Genomic DNA, 14625 nt, shown 5'->3' on the forward strand with positions numbered 1-14625 from the left:
AATGTTTTTATTTTTTTATTGATATCCAAAACATTTTTTTAATAAAATACGACCAAAAAGCACTGATTGCTCAGCACTGATGAGGCTTGGTTCAATGAATAATGCTAGGCTGGTTCAAAGAATGCTAGGCTGGTTCAATTACTAGAATGCTAGGCTGGTTTACTAGATTGCTAGGCTGGGACGACTGGAATGCTAGGCTGGTTGATGACTGGAATGCTAGGTTGGTTCGACGTACTGGATGAAAAATGTTATTTCGATGACTGGATTTAGGCTGGTTATGAATTCTAGGCTGGTTGATGACTGGATTGCTAGGCTGGACCCGACTGGGATGCTAGGCAATATCATGCTAGGTTTTCAACTGGAGTTTGCTAGGCTGGTTTGACTGTTGCTAGGCTGGTTTTTGACTTTGCTATTTTAATGACTGGAAAAGGCTCTAAAATCATTGCTAATGGTTCAACTATTTAATGTGACTTTGCTAGGCTGGTTTTTTATTGACTGGAATCTAAAACACTTTTTTTTAAATAACAATGACTAGAATGCTAGGCTGGTTCGATGACCGACCTCCAAAAAGCACTGAATTAGGCTGGTTCATGACTGATGCTAGGCTGGTTCAATGACTGGAATGCTAGGCTGGTTCAATGACTAGATTGCTAGGCTGGTTCGATGACTGGAATGCTAGGCTGGTTCAATGACTGAATGTAGGCTGGATGACTGGAATGCTAGGCTGGTTCGATGACTGGAATGCTAGGCTGGTTTGATGACTGGAATGCTAGGCTGGATCGATGAGGCTGGAATTAGGCTGGATGACTGGAATGCTAGGCTGGTTCGATGACTGGAATGCTAGGCTGGTTCGATGACTGGAATGCTAGGCTGGTTCGATGACTGGAATGCTAGGCTGGTTCGATGACTGGAATGCTAGGCTTGGTTCGATGACTGGAATGCTAGGCTGGTTCGATGACTGGAATGCTAGGCTGGTTCGATGACTGGAATGCTAGGCTGGATCGATGACTGGAATGCTAGGCTGGTTCAATGACTAGAATGCTAGGCTGGATCGATGACTGGAATGCTAGGCTGGATCGATGACTGGAATGCTAGGCTGGATCGATGACTGGAATGCTAGGCTGGATCTGGAATGACTGGAATGCTAGGCTGGTTCGATGACTGGAATGCTAGGCTGGTTCGATGACTGGAATGCTAGGCTGGTTCGATGACTGGAATGCTAGGCTGGTTCGATGACTGGAATGCTAGGCTGGTTCGATGACTGGAATGCTAGGCTGGATCGATGACTGGAATGCTAGGCTGGATCGATGACTGGAATGCTAGGCTGGATCGATGACTGGAATGCTAGGCTGGATCGATGACTGGAATGCTAGGCTGGTTTGATGACTGGAATGCTAGGCTGGATCGATGACTGGAATGCTAGGCTGGATCGATGACTGGAATGCTAGGCTGGTTCGATGACTAGAATGCTAGGCTGGTTCGATGACTAGAATGCTAGGCTGGTTCGATGACTAGAATGCTAGGCTGGTTCGATGACTGGAATGCTAGGCTGGATCGATGACTGGAATGCTAGGCTGGATCGATGACTGGAATCCTAGGCTGGTTCGATGACTGGAATGCTAGGCTTGGTTCGATGACTGGAATGCTAGGCTGGTTCGATGACTGGAATGCTAGGCTGGTTCGATGACTGGAATGCTAGGCTGGATCGATGACTGGAATGCTAGGCTGGATCGATGACTGGAATGCTAGGCTGGATCGATGACTGGAATGCTAGGCTGGATCGATGACTGGAATGCTAGGCTGGTTCGATGACTGGAATGCTAGGCTGGATCGATGACTGGAATGCTAGGCTGGTTCGATGACTGGAATGCTAGGCTGGTTCGATGACTGGAATGCTAGGCTGGATCGATGACTGGAATGCTAGGCTGGTTCGATGACTGGAATGCTAGGCTGGATCGATGACTGGAATGCTAGGCTGGATCGATGACTGGAATGCTAGGCTGGATCGATGACTGGAATGCTAGGCTGGATCGATGACTGGAATGCTAGGCTGGTTCGATGACTGGAATGCTAGGCTGGATCGATGACTGGAATGCTAGGCTGGATCGATGACTGGAATGCTAGGCTGGATCGATGACTGGAATGCTAGGCTGGATCGATGACTGGAATGCTAGGCTTGGTTCGATGACTGGAATGCTAGGCTGGTTCGATGACTGGAATGCTAGGCTGGTTCGATGACTGGAATGCTAGGCTGGATCGATGACTGGAATGCTAGGCTGGATCGATGACTGGAATGCTAGGCTGGATCGATGACTGGAATGCTAGGCTGGATCGATGACTGGAATGCTAGGCTGGATCGATGACTGGAATGCTAGGCTGGATCGATGACTGGAATGCTAGGCTGGATCGATGACTGGAATGCTAGGCTGGATCGATGACTGGAATGCTAGGCTGGATCGATGACTGGAATGCTAGGCTGGATCGATGACTGGAATGCTAGGCTGGTTCGATGACTGGAATGCTAGGCTGGTTCGATGACTGGAATGCTAGGCTGGTTTGATGACTGGAATGCTAGGCTGGATCGATGACTGGAATGCTAGGCTGGTTCGATGACTGGAATGCTAGGCTGGTTCGATGACTGGAATGCTAGGCTGGTTTGATGACTGGAATGCTAGGCTGGATCGATGACTGGAATGCTAGGCTGGTTTGATGACTGGAATGCTAGGCTGGTTTGATGACTGGAATGCTAGGCTGGATCGATGACTGGAATGCTAGGCTGGATCGATGACTGGAATGCTAGGCTGGATCGATGACTGGAATGCTAGGCTGGATCGATGACTGGAATGCTAGGCTGGATCGATGACTGGAATGCTAGGCTGGTTCGATGACTGGAATGCTAGGCTGGTTCGATGACTGGAATGCTAGGCTGGTTCGATGACTGGAATGCTAGGCTGGTTCGATGACTGGAATGCTAGGCTGGTTCGATGACTGGATTGCTAGGCTGGTTTGATGACTGGAGTGCTAGGCTGGTTTGATGACTGGAATGCTAGGCTGGTTCAATGACTGGAATGCTAGGCTGGATCGATGACTGGAATGCTAGGCTGGATCGATGACTGGAATGCTAGGCTGGTTTGATTATTTCCTCTTCAGGAAACTGTACAGTATGATTGTTTATTATTTCAATGCAGAGCCCTCTACTGGTGACAGGAAACTGGACTCAGGAGGAGGAAGCGTAACACTGAGTGTACAAAACATCAGGAACACCTTCCTAGTATTGAGTTGCCCTCAGAACAGCCTCAATTCATCAGGGTATGGGACTCTACAAGGTGTTGAAAGCGTTCCACAGGGATGCTGGCCCACGTTGACTCCAATACTTCCTGCAGTTGTGTCAAGTCGGCTGGATGTCCTTTGCCTGATGGGCCATTCTTGATTCATACGGGAAACTGTTGAGCGTGGGAAAACCCAGCAGCGTTGCAGTTCTTGATACAAACTGGTGCATCTGGCACCTAATACCATACTCTGTTCAAATGCACTTCAATATTTTGGCTTTCCCAGTCATCCTCTGAATGGCACACATACACAATCCATGTCTCAATTATCTGAAGGCTTAAAAATCCTTCTTTAACCACCTGTCTCCTCCCCTTCATCTACACTGATTGAAGTGGATTTAACCTGTCTCCTCCCCTTCATCTACACTGATTGAAGTGGATTTAACCTGTCTCCTCCCCTTCATCTACACTGATTGGAGTGGATTTAACAAGTGACATCAATAAGGGATCAAAGCCTTCACCTGGATTCACTTGGTCAGTCTGTCACGGAAAGAGCCGGTGTTCTTAATGTTTTGTCCACACAATAGATAAGCTTGCCTGGTCCCAGATCTGTTTGTGTTGTTGTCACCTTTTTGAGTTGGTAAGACAGCATAGCTCTGGGAACCAGGCTATAAATGAGCTGATGACTGATGGTTCGGGGGAAAACACTGTGTCATGACAGTTTATGGCAAACTTTGTTCAGAAACAGTGCATTCAGTAAGTATTCAGACTCCTTCCCTTTATCCACATTTTGTTACATTATATACATACACATATTTGTACTATTCCCCTCACAGACCATAGGGACATTTACATTAATATCAAAATTTTCACCCCTGATACTAACCTTGGCAAAGCATCCTACTGGAAGCTAAATAGCTCATTATTAAATAATGATATACACTGCTCAAAAAAATAAAGGGAACACTAAAATAACACATCCTAGATCTAAATTAATGAAATATTCTTATTAAATACTTTTTTCTTTACACAGTTGAATGTGCTGACAACAAAATCACACAAATTATCAATGGAAATCAAATTTATCAACCCATGGAGGCCTGGATTTGGAGTCACACTCAAGATTAAAGTGGAAAACTACAGGCTGATTCAACTTTGATGTAATGTCCTTAAAACAAGTCAATGAGGCTCAGTAGTGTGTGTGGCCTCCACGTGCCTGTATGACCTCCCTACAACGCCTGGGCATGCTCCTGATGAGGTGGCAGATGGTCTCCTGAGGGATCTCCTCCCAGACCTGGACTAAAGCATCCGCCAACGCCTGGACAGTCTGTGGTGCAACGTGGCGTTGGTGGATGGAGCAAGACATGATGTCCCAAATGTGCTCAATTGGATTCAGGTCTGGGGAACGGGCGGTCCAGTCCATAGCATCAATGCCTTCCTCTTGCAGGAACTGCTGACACACACCAGCCACATGAGGTCTAGCATTTTCTTGCATTAGGAGGAACCCAGGGCCAACCGCACCAGCATATGGTCTCACAAGGGGTCTGAGGATCTGATCTCGGTACCTAATGGCAGTCAGGCTACCTCTAGCGAGCACATGGAATGCTGTGCGGCCCCCCAAAGAAATGCCACCCCGCACCATGACTGACCCACCGCCAAACCGGTCATGCTGGAGGATGTTGCAGGCAGCAGAACGTTCTCCACGGCGTCTCCAGACTCTGTCACGTCTGTCACATGTGCTCAGTGTGAACCTGCTTTCATCTGTGAAGAGCACATGGCGCCAGTGGCAAATTTGCCAATCTTGGTGTTCCCTGGCAAATGCCAAACGTCCTGCACGGTGTTGGGCTGTAAGCACAACCCCCACCTGTGGATGTCGGGCCCTCATACCACCCTCATGGAGTCTGTTTCTGACCGTTTGAGCAGACACATGCACATTTGTGGCCTGTTGGAGGTCATTTTGCAGGGCTCTGGCAGTGCTCCTCCTTGCACAAAGTGGAGTTACATTGTGGTGTTTAAGTGTTCCCTTTATTTTTGTGAGCAGTGTAGTTAAATTTTAGGTTAAAGATCTGTTATCACACTTTTGGGAAAGGGCTTGTGAAGAAAAATCTTATTGCAAGAACTGGGAGCTCTTTAAATTTGAGGTGTCCAAATACCTTATAAAATATGGTAGTAATCTTGCTAAGACCAGAAGAGCTGAGGAGGAAAAGGTGATCATTAAGATAACTTCCCTTTCTCAGAGGTCCCCAGCTGACCTCTCAGGGGAGGAAAAGGTGATCATTAAGATAACTTCCCTTTCTCACAGGTCCCCAGCTGACCTCTCAGGGGAGGAAAAGGTGATCATTAAGATAACTTCCCTTTCTCAGAGGTCCCCAGCTGACCTCTCAGGGGAGGAAAAGGTGATCATTAAGATAACTTCCCTTTCTCAGAGGTCCCCAGCCGACCTCTCGGGGAGGAGAAGATGGAACTAATTGAGTTACAAAATAAACTGGATAATATATATAGATTAAAAGCAGAAGGAGCCTTTATTAGATCTAGGAAAAAATGGATTGACGAGGGAGAACAGAATTAATCCTATTTCTTTAGACTTGAGAAATTTCACTATAAAAATAACACTATCCATAAATTAAACATTGATGGTGTTATTACAGATGACCAAAAATAATCGCTAAATACTGCAGCAATTTTACAGAAAATTGTATCGCTCAACGTACTGTCAGGAATCCACAGATATGTTTTTTAACTCACTGAATAATGTTCACTCTATCAGTGATATCGAATCTAAACAGTGTGATGAACCCATCAAAGTTGAAGAGATTGTAGAGTCTATCAAACATCTAAAGAACAATAAATCACCAGGTGTTGATGGAATTACATCAGCATTTTACAAATTATTTTCTGAACAAGTTGCTCCCTTCCTATTTGAAGTATTTTTAGAGAGTATTAAAGACAATGTTCTCCCTCCTACAATGAGTCAGGCGTTAATAACACTGATACCTGTAAGCCTAAAAAATAAGTGCTGCTCATCGATAACTGGCGTCCAATTTGTCTTCTTAATAATGACTATAAGATATTAGCCTTACTACTTGCAAAAAGAATTAAAGAAGTCCTGGATGCAATCATTGATGAAACACAGTCTGGCTTCATGAGGAACAGACATATTTCTAAAAATGTCAGACTAGTATTAGACATTAGCCTACTCAGACCTAATAACTGAGGATAGCTTCATATTGTTTTTAGATTTTTATAAAGCATTTGACACAGTAGAGCATCAGTTTCTCTTCCACTTCCTTGACAGACTTTCCTTTGGGGATTTTTTCTGTAAGGCTATTAAGACTCTATGCAAATGGTAACAGCTCTATCAAATTGAAATATGGCACCTCACCTAGATTTGAGTGAAAGAGAGGAATTAGGCAAGGTTCTCCTATCTCTCCGTAGCTGTTTTTATTAATCACCCAACTTCTTGCAAATTCTTTAAATAATAGTCCTGTACAAGGTATTTCCATAGCTGGTAAAAAAAAAATATTATAAGCCAGCTGACTGACAATACTACACTTTTTCTGAAAGACGCTAACCAAATTCCCATATCGATCAATGTCCTTTTCCAAAGCGTCTGGTCTATATCTTAACATTAAGAAATGTGAACTCATGGCTGTCAAAGATTGTGTGACACCTTCATATTATGGTATTCCAGTAAAAGAAGAACTTACATATTTAGGCAGAACCATTACAAAGGATCAGAAGTCTAGAGGCTTACTAAATTTTAACCCTCTTATTAAAAAAACCCAGAAGAAACTAAATCAATGGCTACAGAGGGACTTCTCTTTAAAAGGAAGAGTCCTAATAACCAAGGCTGAAGGTATCTCTAGACTAACATACGGCCACTCTATCTTTATGGCTGAATCAATGGCTACAGAGGGACTTCTCTTTAAAAGGAAGAGTCCTAATAACCAAGGCTGAAGGTATCTCTAGACTAACATACGGCCACTCTATCTTTATGGCTAAATCAATGGCTACAGAGGGACTTATCTTTAAAAGGTAGAGTCCTAATAACCAAGGCTGAAGGTATCTCTAGACTAACATATGGTGCTCTATCTTTATATCTTGACCATAAAATAAGCAAGGAGATAGACCAGATGCTTTTCAACTTTCTGTGGAGAAACCGTACCCATTAGGAAAACTGTTGTAATGAACACTTACGAGAATGGTGGACTGAATTGTCTGGACTTTACTACTTTAAATAATACTTTTAAGATCAATTGGATAAAACAATTCCTAAGAAGACCCACTTCTATCTGGAATTGTATTCCTCATTATGTCTTCTCTACTTCTGGTGGCCTTAACTTCATGTTGTTTTGCAATTATATAATATTAACAAAGTTCCAGTGAAACTTTCTGCTTTTCATCGGCAGGTTTTCTTGTCATGGTCCTTAATTTATAAACACAATTTTTCTCCACACAGATATTAATTATGGAATAATCGGGATATATTGTATAAAAATACCTCTCTGTTTTTAGAATATTGGTTCAGAAGTAATATCCTATTGGTGAGCCAACTGGTAAATGCAGAGGGTCTTTTACTCAGTTATAAAGAATATAAATATAAAGGTCCCACCTAAAGATTTTGCAATTGTTTTAGATGCCATTCCCTCAGGTGTTGCTATGTTATTCAGGAACATGTCAAGACCTGACCCTCAGAAAGCCTACCTTCTATTGACCCTGTTGACTCATCAGTAGGAAAGACCTGACCCTCAGAGCCTACCTTCTATTGACCCTGTTGACTCATCAGTAGGAAAGATGACCCTGTTGACTCAGGAAAGTTTCTCTGTTTTTGACCCTGTTGACTCAGTAGGAAAGACCTGTCCATTCATTGACAACAGTAGGAAATATGTGTTTCTCTTTGGATACGAGATCCTTGTTTCAGCAGGATGCTGTATCTATACCTTATGTCATGCCTTATTGGAATGGATTTATTGATAATATCTGTTGGAAAAAAGTTTGGATGTTGCCACACACATACCTACTTGTTAACAAAATGAAGGAAGTTTCCTTTAAAATGATTCATAAATATTATCCTGCCAACCACTATATGAAGAAGTTTAAGGAAAACATCAACTCAAATTGCTCCTTTTGTAATGACCACCCAGAAACAGTTTTGCATCTTTTTTGGCATTGTATGCATGTAAGAAAACTGTGGCAAGACATGAGTAGGTTTAAGATTTTACACTATTGTGGAGAGAGGGACTGTTTGGATTCTTTACATACAATAGAAATAAGCTGAAACATTTTTTTAATGTAATTAATTTCATTATTCTTTTGGCCAAATTTCATATACACAAATGTACATTTACAAACAGAAAACCACATTTTCATGAAATTAATTTCATATACACAAATGTAAATTTACAAACAGAAAGCCACATTTTCGTAACCTACAAAAAGAAATTGAACTGTATTTTAAGATGGTTAAATGCTCTACTAACAAAAAGAGCTGTTGGAATTGTAAGTATATGCATTTCCCTTAAGGTCCTTGTGTAATTGTAATGTGATATATTGTACCCCCTACATTTACATTTACATTTAAGTAATTTAGCAGACGCTCTTATCCAGAGCGACTTACAAATTGGTAAGTCCCCCCTAGCTTGATTGTCCATTGATTGTCCATTGTTTGTAATCTATGTATGCTTGTGTTCCCTCATGTACTTTATGTATTGATTTGTTGTTAATAAAAATTTAAAAATAAAAAAAATGGGGCGAGGGTCGGAAATTCGTCACTCGTTCATCCTGCAATGATTGTGTTTCCAGCCACCGGTAGCTTGTGGGTGCTTCATATGAGCTACAGTGAATTATGAGTGCATGTCTACTTACATATTAAATATATAATTATTAATATACACCTACTGTATGATAGCTAGTAAATTAATTAGCTAACTAATGTTAACCTGCTTACTGTATGATAGCTTTGTAAATATATAATTATTAATATACACCTACTGTATGATAGCTAGTAAATTAATTAGCTAACTAACGTTAACCTGCCTACTGTATGATAGTTAGTAAATGTAATTAGCTAACTAACGTTAACCTGCCTACTGTATGATAGCTAGTAAATTAATTAGCTAACTAATGTTAGCTTGCCCAGCTGGAACTTCTGAAGAAGGAAAATGTTTTATTTCTACAATTTCCAAAAGATAACCAAACAAAAACATTGTTACTGTCACGCCTTGGTCATTATATTTTGTGTTTTTGGTATATGTTTGGGTAAGCCAGGGTGTGACATGGGTTTATATGTTGTGTTTCGTATTGGGGTTTGTAGTAATTGGGATTGTGTATGATTAGGGGTGTGTCTAGTTAGGCTTGGCTGCCTGAGGCGATTCTCAATTGGAGTCAGGTGATTCTCGTTGTCTCTGATTGAGAACCGTATTTAGACAGCCTGACTTCCGCGTTGTATTTTGTGGGTGTTTGTTCCTGTCTTAGTGTTGTAGTCACCAGATAGGCTGTGATAGGTTTCACGTTTCGTTTGTTGTTTTCTTCTTTACAGTTATTTCATGTACCGCGATTATTTTCATTAAAGTCATGAGTAACCTACACGCTGCATTTCGGTCTGACTCTCTTCATACAACAGACGAACGTCGTTACAGTTACTTTTAATGAGACGTGTTTGAGCCGTCATGTGCATTAACGGCACAAATGTTTAACTTATTTGCATTCGTTTTTTACTTCCACTTGTATGTTGACTTCTCCATTGATGTTGTTAAGTTTTCTCAGACTTTTGTTAGCGGATGTACAATCGTTGCAAACTGAATTATGGGGAGTGTCAGGCTCCGGATTGAACATAATTGTACACTCGCAAAGTCAAATAAGAACGAGGGCTTACGTTGCAAACTTCCCTTGCTTGACTAATCATTTGGACCGCCCCCCAAGGGCATAAGGCGAGGGTAAGTAGAAAAGGATGTGTCTTTTAAGTGTTTGGACCATAGCCCATCTCTACATTTTCCTCCCTGGCTTTACCTGTGGGATGCTCTAGCTCAGTGGTTCCCAAACCATTTATAGTCCCTTACCCCTTCAAATATTCGGCCTCCAGCTGCGATCCCCCCCCCCCCTTCTAGCACCAGGGTCAGCGCACGTAGGTCAGTAAAGAAAACTTGAAGCTCGTCTTTCAATTCAATAAAACGTGTCAATACTTTGTCCCTTGATAACCACCTCACTTCTGTATGTTGTAAAAGCGTTACATGGTCCCTGCCCATGTCATTGCATAGTGAATAAAATACACGAGAGTTCAGGGGCCTTGCTTTAACAAAGTTAACCATTTTCACTTTAGTGTCCAAAACGTCTTTCAAGATGTCAGCAACATCCTCTCGGTGGATGCTGCAGTCTACCCAAGTGGCATCGACCGCTTGCACGCGCGTTACCAGTCCACTATGTCTCACTGTCATGGCTTTTGCACCATCAGTACAGATACCAACACATCTTGACCACCAAAAACCATTTGTCACAAAGCTGTCCAGTACTTTAAAAATATCCTCTCATGTTGTCCTGGTTACCAGTGGTTTGCAGAAGAGAATGTCTTCCTTAATTGACCCCCCATAAACGTAACAGACATATACCAGGAGCTGTACCAGGCCTGTTGACTCATCCAGCTGTAACAGACATATACCAGAAGCTGAGCCAGGCCTGTTGACTCATCCAGCTGTAACAGACATATACCAGGAGCTGTGCCAGGCCTGTTGACTCATCCAGCTGTAACAGACATATACCAGGAGCTGAGCCAGGCCTGTTGACTCATCCAGCTGTAACAGACATATACCAGGAGCTGAGCCAGGCCTGTTGACTCATCCAGCTGTAACAGACATATACCAGAAGCTGTGCCAGGCCCACCATGTCTGTTGACTCATCCAGCTGTAACAGACATATACCAGGAGCTGTGCCACGTCTGTTGACTCATCCAGCTGTAACAGACATATACCAGGAGCTGTGCCAGGCCTGTTGACTCATCCAGCTGTAACCATATAATTCACAGGTATGTGAAGTGGTAATTGTTTCAAAACATCTCCTGTCATGTCACTAATGCGTCGTGAAACAGTGTTGTTTGATGGAGACATTGTCTGTATAGTTTTTCTGTCCTTTTCCCCCAGCATTGTCCCAGACATATCTGCGGCAGCAGGAAGAATTACGTCCTCCACAAGAGTTTGGGGCTTGTCTGTCCAAGCCAGTCCTCCACAAGAGTTTGGGGCTTGTCTGTCCAAGCCACTCGGTAGCTCACCATAGAAGACGTTTCTAGCCCCTCCTTATTAATGGTGTCTGTTGATTTTATACATGTCTAACTACTCGGAAGTCATCTTAATTCTTGCTTCTCTGTGCAAGAGTGAAGCTTTCCTGAGAGAGAGAGCCTGTACCTGTATCTGTACCTGTACCTGTATCTGTACCTGTACCTGTACCTGTACCTGTACCTGTACCTGTATCTGTACCTGTATCTGTACCTGTACCTGTACCTGTATCTGTATCTGTACCTGTACCTGTACCTGTACCTGTACCTGTACCTGTACCTGTACCTGTACCTGTACCTGTATCTGTACCTGTACCTGTACCTGTACCTGTACCTGTACCTGTATCTGTACCTGTACCTGACATTGTGTTGTTATTTCGCTGAACACTAGATGGTTTGATTGTATTTTTGTCTGTCTGTCTGCCTGCCTGCCTGCCTGCCTGCCTGCCTGCCTGCCTGCCTGCCTGCCTGCCTGCCTGCCTGCCTGCTCATTCGCTAGCATTCCACAAGTCCCACGTTCAGCCACCCACTGACTGAATCGCTCTCACATCTCAAGTGAACTGAAACTGAACTGAAATGTGGCAAAAGGTCGCAAAGTTCAAGGGGGCCGAATACTTTCGCAAGGCACTGTACTGTACTATTCAGTAGATATTATAGGTTACTGAGAGCACACAGACATACTGTACTGTTCAGTAGATATTATAGGTTACTGAGAGTACACAGACATACTGTTCAGTAGATATTATAGGTTACTGACAGTACACAGACATACTGTACTGTTCAGTAGTTATTATAGGTTACTGAGAGTACACAGACATACTGTTCAGTAGATATTATAGGTTACTGACAGTACACAGACATACTGTACTGTCCATCTCAGTAGTTATATAGCCCTCTGAATGTGGTGTCTGGGAAAACAACGTCTCACTCAATGTAAAAAAAAAAAAAACAAGGAGATGATTGTGACCTTCAGGAAACAGCAGAGGGAGCACCCCCCTATCCGCATCGAAGCAGTGGAGAAAGTGGAACGTTTTAAATTCATGGGCGTACACATCACAGACAAACTGAAATGGTCCACTCACACAGACAGCGTCGTGAAGAAGGCACAACAGTGCCTCTTCAACCTCAGGAGGCTGAGGAAATTTGCCTTGTCACCCAAAACCCTGACAAACTTCTACAGATGCACAATCGGGAGTATCCTGTCGGGCTGTATCACCGCCTGGTACGGCAACTGCTCCGCCCACAACCGTAAGGCTCTCCAGAGGGTAGTGAGGTCTGCACAATGCATCACCGGGGTCAAACTACCTTCCCTCCATGACACCTACAGCACCCAATGTCACAGGAAGGCCAAAAAGATCATCAAGGACATCAACCACCCGAGCCACTGCCTGTTTACCCCGCTACCATCCAGAAGGCGAGGTCAGTATAGGTGCATCAAAGCTGGGACCGAGAGACTGAAAAACAGCTTCTATCTTAAGGCCATCAGACTGCTAATCAGCAATCACGAACTCAGAGAGGCTGATGCCTACATTGAGATCCAATCACTGGACACTAATAAATAGATCACTAGTCACTTTAAATAATGTCACTTTAATAGTGTTTACATATCTTGCATTACTCATATCACACGCATATACTGCATTTTAAGAGGCATATATATATATATACTGTATAAGAAGAGGCAGAATACAACAGGACGGAACAAGGGCAAAGCAAACAAGAATCCGACAAGGACAGAAGCAGAAACAGAGAGAGAAATAGAGACCAAAATAGGGGACAGGTGTGAGAGAGTAAACGAGGTCGTTAGGAGAATGAGGAACAGCTGGGAGCAGGAACGATAGAGAGAAAGAAACCTAATAAGACCAGCAGGGAGAGACGAAGAGAAGAGAAAGCACACAAGACATGACAATACAATACATGACACAAAGCCCCATATACTACCCACCATTGCGACCTGTATGCTCTAGTTGAGATCTAGATCCATCACTCTTCATTTCCCCACCTGTCTAATTGTCCATTTTTACCTGTATGCTGGAATTCAGATTCTAACTGCACATGTATTACATTTGTTTTTTTAAAGTTGTCATTTAGCAGTGATGACTTACCGAAGCAATTAGGGTTAAATGCCTTGCTCAAGGCCACATTGACAGATTTTTCAACTAGTCGGCTCGGGGAAATCGAACCAGCAATCTTTTAGTTGCTTAAAACTGCTAGACTACCTTTTGCCCTTTTTTTATTTATTTAATTTTTTTTACCTTTATTTAACCAGACAAGTCAGTTAAGAACAAATTCTTATTTTCAATGACGGCCTGGGAACAGTGGGTTAACTGCCTGTTCAGGGACAGAACGACAGATTTGTACCTTGTCAGCTCGGGGATTCGAACTTGCAACCTTTCGGTTACTAGTCTAACTAGTCTAACGCTCTAACCACTAGGCTACCCTGCCGCCCTAGAACAGATCAAATCAACCCAACTATAATCAAGAAAATATACAATAAACATCAACGTCCACATCATTTCTCTCTCTGTCTGTTTTGGACAAATGCCATTATTTTCGTCACCAGGAACTTACATATAAGAATTTGTGTTTGAAATGGTTATTGTGTTATTGTTTCCATGAGTTTACGGTAACATATTGTATTGATTACCGTACTGTAATTGTTGTTGTTTCCATGAGTTTACGGTAACATATTGTATTGGTTACCGTACTGTAATTGTTATTGTTTCCATGAGTTTACGGTAACATATTGTATTGATTACCGTACCGTAATTGTTATTGTTTCCATGAGTTTACGGTAACATATTGTATTGATTACCGTACTGTAATTGTTATTGTTTCCATGAGTTTACGGTAACATATTGTATTGATTACCGTACTGTAATTGTTATTGTTTCCATGAGTTTACGGTAACATATTGTATTGATTACCGTACTGTAATTGTTATTGTTTCCATGAGTTTACGGTAACATATTGTATTGATTACCGTACTGTAATTGCTTTTGTTTCCATGAGTTTACGGTAACATATTGTATTGATAAGCGGTGTATATACATTTTTTCTGCAGCCTTTCTATTTTTGTATTCATTGAAATGT

The sequence above is a fragment of the Oncorhynchus gorbuscha genome, linkage group LG04, assembly GCF_021184085.1.
Source record: "Oncorhynchus gorbuscha isolate QuinsamMale2020 ecotype Even-year linkage group LG04, OgorEven_v1.0, whole genome shotgun sequence".
In the NCBI taxonomy this organism is placed as follows: domain Eukaryota; kingdom Metazoa; phylum Chordata; class Actinopteri; order Salmoniformes; family Salmonidae; genus Oncorhynchus; species Oncorhynchus gorbuscha.